We start from the raw sequence: 16,100 nt of genomic DNA on the forward strand, positions 1-16,100 counted from the left end.
CAGTGAGAAGGCAAGTCCAGTTTATAAGCAACGCTTCCAATCTTTTCTAGCACATGGAAAGGACCATAAAATCGCGTAGATAGCTTGGAATAAGATTGATTTGCAGTTGTGGTTTGACGGTAAGCTTGTAAACGGAGAAAAACCAAATCTCCTACAGCAAAACTCCTCTCGGTACGATGTGCATTCACTAGTACAAATCTTCACATTGGCCACACTTAATCACCGTGTCCATAGGCTTTTGGTCATGGATTTTTTTCACTCTAAAAATGTGGCATCAGGTGCCGAGACAAAAAGGTATCCCTATGGCTACATAAACTTTGAGTGGCTATAAAATATGATTTACCATGGCCATAGATCTAAAACCGTGTCTATATGGTACTCAATATTTTTTTTGTAGTTAAGCATTTTCACTATCACCATGGCCATAGGATCCTTATAGACACACAATTTAATTATATGTGGCTAAACTTTACCTTAAAGTCACATGAATTTTATTATAGTTGTGGCCTTTTTCATCAATTGGACACGCAAAATTCATTTTATCATGACCAATTCATGAGTTGCAGTCACACTAATTTTTCTTAACCATGGCCATCTCTATCATTTGGACACACGGAAAATAATTTAGCATGGCCAATACATGACTTGTAGTCACGTTTAATCTATGTGCCATGGCCATCTATATTTTTGGACACATGGTAAACATTTTACATGGCCAATTAATAAGTCATGGCTACTAAGAATTTGTAGCACCGTGGCTAAAAAATTTCTAGAGACACATCAAGTGTTTTCAATGTAGCTATTATTCACCTTTTGGACACGGAAGATACCACAAACCATCACTAGTACGAAAAGGCCCTTTAGCCACGGTATATTACTGTGACCAAAGCTCAATGGTCATGGTATTTCATTTTTGGAAAACTGTGACCAAAGCCTGCGAGACCAAAAGTATGTTTATATGGTCTCATTAATTCACCGTGACCGAAATTTCTTTAGTCACGAGATTTTAAATGAAATCGTTTCCAAATTTGGTCATTGGTCACGGATTACAGCTGATACCGTGTCCAAGTTAGCTCACTGGTCTCGTTTTACATTTACCCCTTGACCAGTTTACATGCTGGTCAAGCCTTTGATATATATCAAAAACGTAAATAGACAAAGCAGTAGCTGACAATAAATAGAACATAGATTCCAAACCGAACAACATATCTACAAAGTCATATTTTCCGGTTTCAAGTTACAGAGTACATAAATTTTCAGTGCAATTTAGGAGGGAGCTATTAGTTCCTCAATATTCGATAAATTCGTACAACATACTGTTAAAATGGCCGAACAAGAAATGGATGAAGATTTCTCTATAGAATGCTGAAAGTACTTGGAATAATAAGATATCCAAAAATTCTCGTTTGCCGTCAGAAACTTTTGGATTCAAGTTTGTTGTATTATCTTGGAGATGTGGAAGACATCAAAAGATGTAAACTCTTTACTTCTGCTACCTGAAATTTACAGTAGGTAGTATGCCATCAAGCTAGCGCAAAACTACAAGCAATCGCAATTAAAGATAGACTACATGTTGGAGAATACAAACATAACTTCATTATCAGTGAACTAACATTTGTGGCTTCCACTAAGAACCAACTTAGGAAAAAACAGAAAATTCTTAAAATTGAACTTCGAATAATTAGAACAATATCATCAAGGAAACTGGCAGGTAATTGGATGAATGAACTACTAACTACGTAGTGTCATGGGGGGATATCTGTCCTATCATTAGCAATGAATCAATTGGTAATGCAATGTGAAAACCTACTAATATTCCGCAATGTAATAAATGTACTAATTTTATTATCAACTAAATAGAGAACATGAGAAGGCTAATAGTACCAGATGCAATATTGAAAAAAGCATTGAGTAATGATGACTAAGAGTGATATTGTAGGTACTTCACAAGCATCTTGTAGATATCAGTTCCACTGCCAAGATGGGATAGTTGTCTTCGTCTTCTTCAGTTTTACCAGAACACCATGCTTCAATTCCTGATAGTCACAATTTACAAGATTAATAAAACTACACAATAACCGTAAGTAGTACATAAAATAGTAACAATAAGTCCGACGGAACTTGATAAGACTTCAATAAATATTATGGAGAGATAATTACCTTTGGAAACTCTCATATTTTCTGAGAAATGATGTTCAATAGCTAGATCTGTCTCTTATTTGTCCTGTAAAAATTGAAGGAATTTTTATTTATGATTAAGAAAAATTATAGTATAGATCGACCAACTAGTTCTAAAATTTATAAGCAAAAACATACCCAGTGAGCTTCACATGCCTATGTTTCAACTGTATCAGAGTGATATAAGAAGAAATGGTAAATTAACATGTTAAAAATGTTCAAATAGCCGAAAAGTTAGGGAATTAACCATCCACAACAAAATCATGGAGAGTAACACCCACAATATCAAAAGAAAACATTCATAACCTAGAACTATTTTACCCAAGATATAAAAGCACTGAGAATATATTCCTTACAATATTGTAATTCAGTAGAACGAAGTTTGAGAATTATACTTGTAAGAACACCACAATCCAAGTTCCCTGTTAATAGAATTCAATCAAATTAGGTTTTGAATAAAAAATCAAGCTTAGGGTTCCCTTTCTAGTCGAAGAGAAACTTAAAAAAACAAACTATCATGTTACAAATCAAACTTAAAATAACCACCAAGCAACTGACAGCCGCTGGTTGGAATATCGAAGCCCTACGCAATTCTTAGTTGATAATGAGCCGGGAGTTCGGTACTCCCACCAGCGATAATTACAGATTCACTTGATGGCTAATCATATTGCAAAAATCTAATGTATCAATAAAAACTGTATTACTTGTTATTGAAAGCTTAACAGACATGGCTACATATATAGCCTTACAAGAACTGAAAAATATGATCATATATAGCCTTATTGAAAGCTTAACATACATGGCTACATATGGCTAACATGTCAATCCACATACCATTATGACAACAAATAAGGTTCAAACAAGAACCAAAAAACAAATAACTTAAGAGATAAACTAATCTCAGTATACTTGGTGTAATATTATTTAAACTACATCAACTTTACTTACATGGATACTAAATTTCTCATACATGTGCTAAAACTATCATGTTAAAAACAAGTCATTCTTAAAATTGAAAGGAATAAACTCAATTAAGCATCATAGAATTAATGACCACCAAGCAACTGAGCACCGCTGGTTGGGATACCGAAGCCCTGCGCATTTCTCAGTTGAGAATGAGCTAGGAGTTCGGTACTCCAACCAGCGGAAATTACAGATTCACTTGGTGGTATCAAAAACAAGCATCATGTTAACAGGGTTAAGAAGAAAACACAAATTTGGTAATTTATTCAAAAATCAAACTACTACATGTTAAGAATATTAACTTTAATTCAAAACTCACATATTGCATGTCAAGAATCAGGTCAGAAAACACAAACAGTCAGTAAACAAGATTGAAGAACAAGCATGAATCGGTTATGACTCGTCCGAGTCACAAAATTTTAAGATGGTTTCAGGAAAATATCATACTGTCACTGACGATTATACAACTTATTACAAAAGGGTATTTGCTATAACCAAACAAAACAAAATAAATCATATGAATCGGTTCAGAATATAAACCCTAACTCGGTTCCGAAAATAAAACCTAATCAGGAAAACACGAAGATAATGAAAAACAAATTCAAATCAGAAATAAAACCAATAGAAGATGAAATATACATCTTTACAGGTGAGATTTATACCTGAATTTGAGTTAAGATGTAAATCGGCGTAGTTGAAGCTAGGGTTTGGTATCGGATATTGAGGTGAAGTTGGGTTCCTTGAGATATCGATCGGAGTTTGAGATGAAGTTAGGGTTAGAGGTGAAGTTGGATTCGATATGAAGTTAGGGTTTGAGGTAAAGTTGCGGAGAAAATCGTCTCAGAGACAGAGAGAAAAAACGAGACAGAGAGAGTGAAAAAAATGAGAGAAATGAGAGGGAATTTTTGGTCTATGGTCAAAAATCTTCTCATTAGGGGGTTGTTTGGCTGGGAAACCAATTTTTTTTCAAAATTTAGAAGGATGTTCCCAAATTTAGGCGGCCAGTCTGGGTGGGAAACACACAATCCGCGTGATATTGTTTATAGGCGTTAGATTAAAATTTGGATAATCCCATTGGTTTTAAACAAAGCATACAGATTTAGAAGAAAACACAAAATTTAGTAAACCAAATAAGGCTTCCCACTGTTAGATTGACTTGTGATTTGATTTTCTTAAATTTGGCTCGTTGGATTACAAACAATTACAATAAAACCATTATAGGCATAAACTATAAATTCTAGTGTCTTCGGCTTCAAACCTGACTACGAACTATGAATCGTAAACGTCTAAAATGGGTTTTGACTTTCAATTTAGCAAGCGTGGACTACTATGAGACTAAAACTTCGCAAGAACGGAGGATCTTTAGCATTTTCCGGGTATTATTATATTGGAGTATTCCCATAAACTCTAAACACACGAATTCATCAACTTCGAAAAATAACTGGTTCCGAAATCGAAACCTGCCCGGGAGAGGATACTATGAGACTGAACTTCTCAAGATGGATCTTTAGCAGTTTCCGGGTAAGATTCCATGGGAATATTCTCATAAACCCTAAACACACATGAATTCGTAAACTTCGAGAATGAAACTGGCTCTGAGATCGAAACCTGGCCAGGAGAGATACTATGAGTCTGAAACTTCGCTAGAACGATGGATCTTTAGCAGTTTCCGTGTAGATTCCATGGGAATATTCTCATAAATCCTAAATACACACGAATTCGTAAACTTCGATAAGTGAAACTGGCTCCGAGATCGAAACCTGGCAAGGAGAGGACTACTATGAGACTGAAACTTCGCAAGAACGATGGATCTTTAGAAGTTTCCGGGTAAGATTCCTTGGGAATATTCTCATAAACCCGAAACACACACGATTTGGTAAACTTCGAGATGTGAAGTCGGATTGAATTTATTGATAATCGGTCATAGCAAGTATGGTCAAGGAATCTTTTTGGAATATTTTGGACAATTTGATTGAATTATATGGAAATACATGGTTAAGTCAGTAATGGTGAGTATAATCGCTCGTAGTGAGCATGAACTAGTGATTTCACTAGAATTATGCAAAACTAAGCAAATCGAATTGAATTTATTGATAATCGATAATAACAAGTATGGTCGAGGAATCTTCTTGGAATATTGTGTACAATTTGATTAAATTAGATTAAATACATGATTAATTCATTCATGGTGAGTATAATCGCTCGTAGTGACCATGAACTAGTGGTTTCACTAGAATTATGCAAAACTGAGCACAGTCGGATTAATTTGTTATAATCGGTCAATAGCAAGTATGATCGAGGAATCTTCTGGGAATATTATGGAAAATTTGATTAAAGTACTATGGAAATACCTGGTTAATCAGTCATGGTGAGTATAATTGATTTTTTGGGTACGAAGATCTGTGTTTTTTGTTAATTTTATGATTTTTATTTGATTAGATTCATGTGAATCGGTTCAAAATCAATAAAGCTATGTTTCTTTTTGTTCATGACTGAATATGGATTTGAGGATTGGAGTTTCAGATTGTGTGTATGATTTGGTTTAAAAAATTCTGCAAAATTTTTCCCTAATCAATTTTCCAAGAGATGGGTGATTTCTTGTTGTTTAAAAACTTGCTGAGTACACATGCAGTGTGGTGTCATGAGGTTTTGATTATAATTAGCAAGGCTTATACAGTGTTGAAGTTCTAAGTTCTTGTAATCAGAAGTATAGGTATATTATACATCTTAGTTCTAGGTAAGAGTTTCGATCCTTGTATATTATAGCTTAGTTTGTACATTAGCTATTTCTCTTGGTTTTGTAGCCTTCAGTACACCGACATCTGAAATTTCTATTTCTCTTGGTTTTGTAGCTATTTTTATGCCGAGGCTAATATCATAACATTGATCATAGGCTAATATCATAATATTGATCATGAATTAGCAACTTTTGTGGAATGGAGTAATAGTCACGTCGAGTATAATTTAGTAATTTTGAGGAAATTCAGTCAATTTGGATTTAATTGGAATGAGTTCGTGAATAATTAGTCAAAGTAAGTGCGATTTAGTGATGCTGAGTGAAATTCGAGTACAATTGGGTTGAATATCATGGAGATAAGTTTATAAGCGGCCATACTGAGTATATTCAGTGAGAATGAGTATGATTTGATGGTATAAAGTAAAACTAAACTAAATTAGATGGAATTAGGTCGATAACAAGTCATACTAAATATGATTTAGTGATACTGGGTGTGATTAGTGTAATAAAGTAAAATTGGATTGAATTTAGATAAATAGTGACCTATAGATTTACCCATGTTTATTTAATTCATAATTTCAGAGTTAGTTTTGTACGTCTCACCTGAATTCATTTGATGCTTAGGATTTAAACCAAGTAACAATTCATGATTATATGCTTTTGAAATCGTTTTATTTCACCCACTATTTTCTGATGCGTAGATTTTTCACTAATTTATCATCCGATTCATGATTCTCGTATTTTACTTATTAACCCAATCTCATTAGATGTTAATTGCTATTTATATTACTTTATTTAACTTCGAACTTTGTCCAATCTCACATAATTTTCTTAAATATTTATACTTAAAAATTATCTTAATTTATCGGGGGCTTTGTTCTCTCTCATACGATGCTATTCGTTGTGCCTCAATGCATAAAAATTTATAACTTAAGTCTTGTAATTCTTAATTCGATCATTTGTTACCAAATCCACTAATATAACAAAAAACGATTATCCAGCTAGTGATTGTATATCAATATGTAAAATTTTCTAAATTTAGGTCGCTTAACAAATTGAAATTTAGTCGATCAAAACATTGCAAGTTGCATAGATGAACTAAGTATAATCCGTATTGTATTAACCCAACTAATGAAAATTTAGAATCTTAAATCCAACGGACATAAATGGGAGTACAATCATCATGAGGATTACCACCTGTATTTTCACATGGCTCTCAAGAAAAAAAAATTCATTTGGCTCATATAAAAAAAAAGCTAAAAAGAGTAGGCGGTAATTTTGGGCGGCATTCCTAATCTGTCCCGCCAAAACAATTTTGGAAGGAAATCCGCCTTTTCCTTTTTCTCTTATTTATCCAAATCTCTAAAATCCATAAACTAAGCGGCCTATGAAAGAACTCTGCATCTCTTTTCATCATCTCTACTAAAAGAACCATAAAAAACCCTAGCGTCTTGGTCCTAGTTTCTTTTCCTTATTTTTCATCTTTTACTGCGCCACTCAAATTCAAAATTCCTTCTTATTTGCAACTCTTTGCTAACCAAAATCAAAGCACTATACCAACGATTTGTAGAACACTTTCAATCTTATGCAGTTGATGCGCATGATTGAATGTTAGGTATCTTCCTATTTGATGTTGATAGCGATTTAGGGATTTTTCTTAATTTTATTCAGCAGTTTCGTATTTCTGCAGATTTGATGAATTAGGGTTTCGATTATCTAATTTACTCGCCTTGCTAATCTAAAGCTTGTTATGTTTTGTATTATTTGGGTTGTTATCATCATTTATGTATTAGATTTCATTGCCTTTCAAAAATAAATGAAATTGTATAAGATTTCTTATCTTGTACTTCTGGGTTTTTCGATGCACAATAACATTTATTGAAAGAACGTTTCTCTTTATTTTCCTTTTATTTTTTTGATTCAATTCGGAAGTAGGTGTGTCTATAAAGATTACTCGTAATTTCGGATATGAAGTTGTTTTTGAGGGGGTTTCGGTTGTTAGTTTTCTGTTGGATCTCAACTAGTTACTCTTAATTATTGTCTCCCTTTTTCATATTTGCAGAAAGAGAAGAAAAACTTGCACGATCTGAATGGTGTATGTGTATGTAATGTTTCCCAAAGAGAGAATCTTGATAGGCCAACAACAAGGTAATGATTTTGTTTGTTTTTGTGGTAGGACACACAAGATCTGGCATCTCGATTGAACACCTCCCCTTGAGTAGGAAAGATGAGGAATTCAACATATCCTCTTTCTATGTTGTATGTATTTCTCCTCCTATGTCTCTGTCAGCAGATATCTTTACACCATTACAATGTTATTTATTTTGAGTTTGAGTAGTTAATTGGACTGGAGGACTATGCTCTTGGTCATTTTATCCTTTTAGCCGGAGAAAAGTACCATATCAGATAATTTGTTGTAGATTTTACTTCATGCTTGAATAACATCATGTGCTAGAACTATAAATGCTAGGTTTGTTAATTTGTTGTATAATAGTGTCATGTAGATTATAGGTCTGAGCACCACAATCTGAACATATGTCCGCGACTGTTGGTACATCTAATCTTGTTCATGCTTGATGAGGAGCATATCATTATGACTCATTGATAAATCTAGCTATTTTAGAGCATGGAGATTTAACTAATCACATGCTCTTCATAAGAGGATTGAACAACTTCTATTTAGCATGTTAGCTGTATGTATGCTTCATTTATTCTTTGAAAATGAATAATATGATTTTACCTGGATCTCATACGGAAATTAGTGCATCGCCAATAACTCCTTTTATTTCCAAGTTTAACTTTACTTTATAAAATGAATCAGACAGGCATAAGATGGCCGTTTGACCTTCGGAAAATTTGCAGTATCCATGTGTTATATGTTGGAAACCATCCTAATGAGAATGAAGTACATGGCACTGGCTTTTTGACATGAGAACAACTAGTGTAGATCTTCTCAGTCGAAGTGTAAATGATTGATTTGTGGGAACTGCTCCTTTCCTTCAAGGATACTGCCAGTTTGTATTGATAAAACATTTCAGGTTTAGTTAGCAATTTCAATAATAAAATTATGCATTTTTCAGGTTTAGTTACCAAATGACTTGTAATTTTTGCTAATTGACTTTATGACCAGATCCATAACCTTGTCTGGACTAGGTAGAAAATATGGCCGGAAAGTTTGAGCATATTTCAGCTTGGATACTTAGATTCAGCAAGCAATATATAATATTTGAACAAATTGCATTATCAACTTTTATGGGAACTATCTCTTTCATCTGTAAGTTCTGAGAAGAGCGAAGATTATTCTGTCGGATAGGAGCCAGCTAACTCAATGATGACATTACTTCTTGCACAAGTACTGCCACCATTTAAGATGACACGACATAAAAAACAACCATCTCCTCAAAGTTCTGGAATTTCTCTTTTTATAAAAGATCCACCTTTGGAGTTTTCAGCTGTGAAAAGTGCAGGTACCTTGTTCTATAACCGAAGGGATTATTCCTTCTGAGTTAATACCAGCAGCTCTAATTTCACCAGAGTACTACCATTTTTGTGTAAGGAATAGAGTTTGAAAGAGGACTAGGCTTCCTTGAACTGACTGATGTGATGTTTTCAGGTGACAAATGCATCTGGAATTCTCATCGAGGGCCAATGTCCATGAGCAAGTGATGAGTTTTGGTCCAGTTCGTGGTTCAGAATTCATAGGTCAAGATGTCAATCGTGTTGTTCCAGACATCTTAATAGGATGGCCAATTTGGGGATCATGACATTGACCACAGACTTTTGTGCTGTAATTTAGTTATAGATAGTAACAAAGCTTTTGAGCAGAAATAATATAACCTTGATACTTGGAAGTTAGTTGTATGTGGTGGCGAGGATCAAGAGTTCTCGAACCTTAATGCTGAAACAGGTGTAAAAGTTGAAGTCCTTCTTGGTGAAGTATCTGATGCTCAGAACAAAATGGTGGGAAATGATAACTTCGTACCAGACTCTCCTTTAAGTTGCATTTCTCCAGATAGGAAAATCCTGTTGGATACAGAACCACCAAATAGTGTACCTCTTAAAACATTTATACTGTTTAGACTTTAGAGGGAAAAATGAGTTTCTTTTGTTGAACTGAGAACCCTGTTTTCATGTTGTAGGTTTGGTCTATTCACGCGTTACTCTTATGGTCACTAATCTACCGTTGTTGCTCAAGTTGATATAGTTGTGATGTAAATCATTGATTCGGGAATATATTGTGCGCTGATTAAAGCAGCCATGGAAGTGTAATTCTGGGTTGTTTCATTGTATTTGCTAAATTCAAAGATGATAAAACTACCATAGCACTTTTAAGATATTAAACCACTAAATTAGGACCCAAATGTATTTGGCAGTTACGTCGTATAAATCTGCATTTGGAATAATGAAATGTTGTATTATGAGATTTTTTATAAATTTAGTTTTATATGTGTTGGAGTGGTTCATTTTGTTGTAATAAGCTTGTCTTCTTCTTCTTCTTCTTCTTCAATTTTTCATAAAATTTAAGCTTGTTAATTACGTATTTTAGTGAATGCAGAGGTCATGCACACATCAACAATAGGTTATAGTAATTGAGTTTCTCCCCAGCCAGGTGGTAAACATTTTGTTGTGGCTGTCAAGTGGCCAAACACTACCTGTTATCTGTTATTTCTGTACATTTTTTTCTTTGAGATAGACAATCAAATTAGAATCCGAATGCAAGTACAATAAATCTCATCAAAGATGTTTTTCCCAAAGAGCTGGTGATGAGCTAATGACACAATGTTGAATTTTATGACTGGAACATACAAAATTTGTTAAAGCAACAACTTTGATGAAGTTTGGATGCCCGGAAGTCCTCTTGTAAACTAATCATAACAACAAATTTTCAGAAAATTTCTATGGACCTAACGAAGCTCCGAGGCTAATTTGAGGTTCTAAAGTCCTTGTCCAGGTTCCGTTACTTTGTCCATGTAAAAGTCTTTCATCTGGGTTGCAAGATGTGCCTAATGAACTAAAGGCTATGGTCACATAAACAAAATCATTGTGGCCATATAATAATCCTCCCAGAAAAAGAAGTGGTGTCGCAATAGGTTAATCTTTTGTCATGTTTTTTTTAAAATGTGTTCGTTTCTTAACATGTAAATGTTTAAAAAACCATGTACTATGGACACATAAAAAAAGTGGCTAAATAAATATCTTTTCGTCACGGGTTGATAATTGTGTCTATTTCCATCCTACACATTTGACACATATATAATTCCTAAATGTGGCCATATTCGCATATGTGGTTACATGTGATGGGATTAGACTAAAAACTATGGCCAAACAATTCCCTATGGCTACATTTGATGGGTTTATGATTAAACCCATGACCAAATGGTGCACTATGGCTACAAGGTAACACAAAACGTGGCTATAGTTATGTTGATGACCAATAGCCACGCAAATAACCCAAAACGCGGCTAGGCTAAAAACCAAAAAACGTGGCCTATGTGAAGGTTTGTACTAGTGATTAATGTAGAATTTCATACGATCTTGAGCAAAATGTAGATGGTGTTTGAGAAGATGCAAAGTACGGTCTCGAGCTCTTAGAGATAAATACACAACATTAACAGCAAGATGTACCAGGAAAGTAAGCAGAAATAGTTGGCGGTGGTCTACTGTATAACGCTTCAAATGGAGTCATTTGAATAGCAGAGTGAAAAGAAGTATTGTACGACCATTCATCCCATGGTAACCATCGAAACCAGTCATGAGGTTTCTGACTGGAAAAACAACGAAGATAACATTCTAATGTACGGTTTGTAACTTAAGTTTGGCCATCCGTTTGAGGGTGATATGCTGAGTTCCGGCAAAGTTGGGTACCATGAGAAGAAAAGAAAGCTTCCCAAAAATTACTTAGAAAGATAGGATCACGATCACTTACAATGGTACGAGGCATTCCATGAAGACGAGCAATATCGCGTACAAAAACATCAGCGACCACAAAGGCATTGTATGGATGAGAAAGTGCAGTAAAGTGTGCATACTTGGAAAGGCGGTCAACTACTACCATTATTTATTTCGCCGTTATGAAGGAGGTAACCCATCAATAAAATCCATAGAAACATCAAGCCAAACGTCATCAGGAATAAGCAAGGGTTGGAGGAGACCCGGTGTAAAGATTGATTCTGATTTATTACGCTGACATACATCGCAATGAGAAATACAAGTTTTAATTGCGCTTTTCATTCCCTGCCGATAGAAATTTTGCCGAGACGCTGGTACGTACGAAGGAAACCCGAGTGTCCAGCACTAGGGGTATTATGAAATTCGTGCAAGAGCTTGGTACACCACTGAGAAGAGGGAACTACAACCACATGACCTTTATAACGAAGAACACCATCAACATACGAGTACTGTTTTTTATAGTCCGGGTTACCAAGAAGTTGATCAATAAGCTTTCTCATTTCATCATTAGAATGACATTCTTGAATAATTTCATCAAGACTTGAAAAAATTGGAGCAGTAAGAGTAACAAAAGTATATTCAACAACACGCGATAGGGCATCCGCAGCTACATTTTCCATACCATGACGAAATACAATCTCGTAGTCGTATCCTAACAACTTAGACAACCATTTTTGTTGCTCCATAGAAGATAATTTCTGATCCAAAAAATATTTAAGCTACGATGATCTGTATAGATTTTAAGATGTCGTCCGAGCAAATAAGGTCGCCATTTTTGAACCGCCAAAACAATAACAAGTTGTTGATGGTGGTTTTTAGCTTAGGGTTAAAATCGTAAAACCTTAGTCAAACAGTGACGCCACAGTTGAGTAATAATGTCGCCACTAGCACATTTATTGAACCGTTCAACATGTCTGTGTAAAATTACCGGGGTACCTTTTTTCTGTACGTATATGACATGCTCCACGGAAGAGCCCTCGGTACTGACTGGCATCATCTCTACACATGCCAGCCACGCATGCTATCCAAACTTGCCAACGACATGCTATGCCAGCCACATCTTCGCGCCAAGGCATGCCAACCATGCCAGCAACACCACAGTGCTAATGGCATACCATGCCAGCCACATCTGCGCGCCAAGGAATGCCAACCATACCAGCCGCACCACGGTGCCAGTGGCATACCATGCCAGCCACATCTCCGCGCCAAGGCATGCCAACCATGCCAGCCGCACCACGGTGCCAATGGCATATCATGCCAACCACATCTCCACGCCAAGGCATGCCAACCATGCTAGCCCCATCTCCGCGCCAAGCCATGCCAACCATGCCAGCCGCACCACTGTGCCAAAGGCATGCCATGCAAGCCACATCTTCGCGCCAAGGCATGCCAAACATGCCAGCCGCACCACTCTGCCAAAGCCATGCAACCCTACCACCATGCCGCTGGCTGCCAAACCAAGGGTTGCAACAATCAACCGCTACCCTTCCATCTGAGATGCAGATATCAACCGTACAAGTTCGCCACCTAACGCATGGCAACTTCTGTCCCAAGGAAAGACATCATGGTTTATGCCAAAACCCTAATTTTGGCCGCGCCTAAAACATGCCAAAGCCATGCGGCCCTACCACCATGCCGCTAGCAGCCAAACGAAGGGTTGAAACAATCAACAACTACCCTTCCATCTGAGATGCATATCTCATCCGTACAAGTTCGCCACCCGTTACCATAAGGGTGAGGCGGTTAGTAAATAAAATAAGTAATGGTGAAACGTTTTCTTCATTATGGTAACATCAATTCCAGGCGTTACCCGTTACCATTTTCCTCCATTTACTCAACCGTTTCCACTTCTTACGAGACCATGGTACGTTTCGTCACGACTTGTATAAATAGGTCTCACCTATTTCCACCAAACACAAGTTTTTGGTCACGAGAATACAACACTCAGAAATCACTTGTTAGCTTTCCCGTCTGTTAGCTTTCCACTTTCTGATACAAGTCGTCAGAAAACTAATCTTCCCGAATGAACTATTCTGGTCTCAACACTCTCTTCGCTTCCCTCCCTAGACCAACCCTTCTCCTCCACTTTGTGACCGAAGCAAGTCTGGAACGGCCATTTCTTTGTTTAGGCCGGATTTGTACAGATTGATCTCTCGAACAAAAGTACTCCCTTGCAGTACATTGTTTAGGGTTTAGCCTCGTTTCTCACCCACACACTCGAAATTACCAAAATCAGCAAAAATTGTTTTCACCCTCAAAAAATTGGGGACCACAGTGGGAGATCAGTCTCTCGGTTACAATATCAACTTCGTCTTTCAATTCCAAACTCAATATGGTAGAACTTAGATCCGGGTCAGCAACGAACCCTGAGAACACTAGCGCGGAAACCGTCCCTGTTGCTAACACTCCTCCCATCGGCATTAACACGCCTCCTACTAATCCCAGAAGCACGGAAAGCGCTCCTTCAGGTCTTACACCGCCAATCACCAGGGCCAGAGCTTCTGCCACCCCTAACGCTTCTACGCCGCCTACCAATCCCAGTAACACAGAAAGTGCTCCTTCAGGTGTTACACCACCAGTCACCAGGGCCAGAGCTGCTGCTGCCGACCCTAATGTTTCATCGGGTATGGCGCCTCCGACCATCACTAGGACTACAGTTACTCCACCATCAGGACGAGAAACCGGAGGATCCATAGGAAGCCTCCCCTACATCATCATTGCTGATTTTATGGAAAGACAGGAGGTTCTTGCTAGAGCCCAGACGAACATGGCCTCGACTCAGAAAGAAGTACTTGTCTTTCTCAAGACCCTAACGGAGCAGCTACCACAGGAGCCGCGCCATCCAGAGTTGATGAGGAACACCTCCAATACCCCTGGCGCCAGCACCTCAGCAGGGCATACCTTTGTAGATGAGAAACGCACGCCAGAACCCCACTAGAGAGAAATCAACCGTCCAATTTCGTCACGTGAGAAGATTTAGAACAACTTCTTCGGAATCGAATCAAAAGTGATAATGTAGACATGCATCAGCATCAACCCCCTTATCCGCCTGAAATACAAAGAATTCCTCTTACAAGAGGATACGCTTATCCTCAATTCACCTTATACGACGGCACCGGGAATGCATGTGAACACATATATCGATTCTTGGAGTCCCTAGGCGAGCAAGAATACAACCACGTCCTCCGTCTGAGGGAGTTTTCTAAGTCGCTTACCGTAAGAGCATACATGTGGTACAACAACATCACACTAAGCAACATCTCCAACTGGGGTGACATGGTTACATCTTTATACAAAAAGTACTTCTTCGTGACTGAGCAGGTTACCTTCTCGGATCTAGGAAGGATGTTCCAACGAGATAACGAACATCCAAATGATTTTTTCAAGAGATTCAGGATTCAAACGCTTGACTGTCACGACCCAAACATGACCGAATATCAATTGGTGAATTCCTGCATCAACCGTATGGCTCCCATCTATCGCGCCTTACTAGAGAACCTGCGGTTCCAGACGTTCTTCGAACTCCATGAGGCTTCCAAAAGATCGGCCACGACGGCACCAGCGTTTTTAGGAAGAACCATGCTAATTATAAGTGAGGACATAAACGAAACTGGAGGAGGTAGACGTCTCGTCAACAAGCAATACAACACTGGTCCCTCCTATGTGAGCGTAGTGGACGAAGGAGGGAAAAGGAAGGCCCCAGTGGAAGATCAACAACCTAAGCGCGCGACACCAGCACAACGGGTGGCTCCGCCACAGAGGGCCGCTGCTAAGGATCCCATGCGTCTTCTTGAAGCTGGAGAAAACGCCATGGATTTCCCGCTCTCGATCGAGGAAGTGATCGAACTCTTAGAGGCATGGATCCAGGACGATGTCATCAGACTACCACCCCCCAGACACCCACCGATCAAGGCAGATATGGAGCACCCCAAATACTGCTGCTATCACCGGTTTGTTCACCACCCGACCAGCGACTGCAACAGACTAAAGCATATCTTCAAGGAGAAGGTAGAGGCGGGGGAACTTCAGTTAGGAAATGAGGGAGTGCACAAAGATCCCCTTCCAGTCAGAAATTACGGAATATCTGGGGACTCCGTACACGAAACTGTACAATCCACGATGCAGCATGTGTGCGAAATTCTCTACCTTTCCAAGACGCAGCGTCAAGACATCTTCACGGCCCTCAATCGTGTTGTGTCGGGCAAACGACTTTTTCCGGTTACGAAAGCTACGCCAAAATCCCCGGCTCTTTTAGGGGACAGCGCTGTAAAAC

The 16,100-nt window shown here is 37.8% G+C and overlaps 1 long non-coding RNA gene across 2 annotated transcripts; it reads right to left on the bottom strand.

Moving 5' to 3' along the window:
• Window positions 1–1,209: 1,209 nt before the first annotated feature.
• On the bottom strand, window positions 1,210–4,009 carry LOC113274083. 2 transcript variants are annotated; one of them, XR_003322774.1, is made up of 5 exons: window positions 3,804–4,009; window positions 2,317–2,345; window positions 2,161–2,224; window positions 1,885–2,036; window positions 1,210–1,496 (listed from the first exon to the last, which is right to left on the bottom strand). It is a non-coding gene; the product is annotated as an uncharacterized LOC113274083 (long non-coding RNA). The 2 variants fall into 2 exon arrangements; XR_003322775.1 differs by lacking the exon at window positions 2,317–2,345.
• Window positions 4,010–16,100: the final 12,091 nt, after the last annotated feature.

This window comes from Papaver somniferum, chromosome 4 (assembly GCF_003573695.1).
Source record: "Papaver somniferum cultivar HN1 chromosome 4, ASM357369v1, whole genome shotgun sequence".
Classification (NCBI taxonomy): domain Eukaryota; kingdom Viridiplantae; phylum Streptophyta; class Magnoliopsida; order Ranunculales; family Papaveraceae; genus Papaver; species Papaver somniferum.